Source organism: Ranitomeya variabilis, chromosome 6 (genome assembly GCF_051348905.1).
Source record: "Ranitomeya variabilis isolate aRanVar5 chromosome 6, aRanVar5.hap1, whole genome shotgun sequence".
NCBI classification, from domain to species: domain Eukaryota; kingdom Metazoa; phylum Chordata; class Amphibia; order Anura; family Dendrobatidae; genus Ranitomeya; species Ranitomeya variabilis.
This window is the reverse complement of record NC_135237.1, coordinates 407,226,796-407,228,639: the sequence shown is the minus strand read 5'-3', so window position 1 is coordinate 407,228,639 and position 1,844 is coordinate 407,226,796. Positions and strand designations below refer to the sequence as shown.

General features: G+C 40.4%; 1 long non-coding RNA gene across 1 annotated transcript; it reads right to left on the bottom strand.

Annotated features, from left to right (window-relative positions):
• Nucleotides 1-756: 756 nt before the first annotated feature.
• LOC143781201 (uncharacterized) lies at nt 757-1,473 on the bottom strand. The gene is made up of 3 exons (XR_013216614.1): nt 1,248-1,473; nt 1,012-1,162; nt 757-917 (listed from the first exon to the last, which is right to left on the bottom strand). It is a non-coding gene; the product is annotated as an uncharacterized LOC143781201 (long non-coding RNA).
• Nucleotides 1,474-1,844: the final 371 nt, after the last annotated feature.

Below are 1,844 nucleotides of genomic sequence, written 5' to 3'. Positions count from 1 at the left end.
TCCAATCATTCTGCTCATGTGGGAATCAGTTTACATCATATTTGTTTTTCTCTGCTTGGCTGCTTTTTTTCTTATGGGTCTGCTTTGTCTGTTTTTAAAAGGATCTATTTGTAGGAAGGAAACTGACGTAAGAATACTTTCCTTTTTAAGAATCTTTGTATATATTGGTCTATTTATGAGCTCTCCAGGAGCACAATATTTCATACTACTAACTTCACTTTACAAGGGTGATACACCATAATTTTTGTTTATAATGTAAGCTAAAATCCTTAACAACAGAATCAAAACACTACTCCTAGTCTAAACTGGATTAATGTTCAATAAAGTGACTTTTTCTGCGCCCGGCCACTTTACCTCCTCATGCTTTACCTTGGTCATGCTGCTGTGGTGGTGGTGGTTTTGCCCGCAAACTCTGAGTGACCCCATCACAATGTCCGCTAGTGGTGCGATTGGTGCAGGGTCTTCAAAGGCAGACAATAGAGCATGCACACTGGTCATAAACTTTGTCTGTCTATCCGGTGACAATAACCGAGCCTTGCTGGATATACTAGAACCAAATAAATCCATATAATCTTCCCTGGCTGACTTGTTAAGGAGATCTATGGTGTTATTTACCCTTTTAGTTGTATGATCTTCTTTTTTGGGGGGATTTTTTTTTTTTTTTTTGGGGGGGGGCTCAGTTAATTGCACCGGATTGACAGATGTTTGGGGTGGCATCATTTTGGGCCGCAGAAGCAGATACCGTCCCTGAAGATGCCAGACCTGAAGATAACGCCTCAGATGTTCCAGCTACAACTGGGGAAGATTGAGAGGCAGGTCCGCCGAATGAAGAGCTATCATCTGCCGACTCTGATGTTCCTGATGTCTCTTGGGTGGCGTTGTCTGCGGACTCAGGAGCAGAAATGTTCCCTTCAGTGCTGTGAAAACAAAGAAAAAGAAGTCTTCAGTCTTAACTCAATTTATATTCATCATTACTACATTCAAATTATTTAATTATTTATAACAAATCACCTCCTCAAAGTCCTGCTGGTGACCAAAAAACTCAAATCTTCATATAGAGTAAAGTTCACTTTGGCCGGCGAAGATCTACTCTTCCCAAGGTTGTTGTGTATTTTGTGGAAACGATTTTGCACCGACCTCCACCGTTGTTTGACATCTTTATCTAAAAAAAACAAAACACTATGATCATTACATTCCATTAAAAAATGAATAGTAGTAATGTTTAAAGGCTGTAAAAAAGTAATTACTAATTTTTTGCTGCAGGGCACTGTTGTAGCCATCATAATCAGGATATAGGTCCCGGAATATTCTCTTCCAGCAGTTATCCCTTGCAAATTTGTCGTTCTAGGCCTCATCGGACGGGTCCCAGATGGCTGGCATGTCCCTTATCTAGAATGGATACCAATATGTAATTAAATAACATACCCATATTTATTAGGTTAACATACAAAAAATGTATTTAGTAAAAAAAAAAAAAAATTAAATTTAGACACATCTATATATGTTATATATAGATATATAACATATATATATTCTAGATACATATGTATACATATAGAGAGAGAGATAGATGACTGAGGGCAGATATGAGCCAAAAAAGGTAGCATGGTTTAGGAAAACCCCGGGACTCAAAACATCGGCCCCCAGACAACACAGAAAAGGCGCAGCAGTAACATGCGCCTTAGGCCGGGATCACATATGCGAGAAGCACGGCCAAGTCGTGCATGTTAATACTCGGCACTCGGAAGCGGAGAGTGCGGCTCCATGTATTGCTATGCTGCGGCACGCTCCGCTCCTGAGTGATGGTGGCAATGCGGGGTATTAACATGCGAGAATCGGCCGTG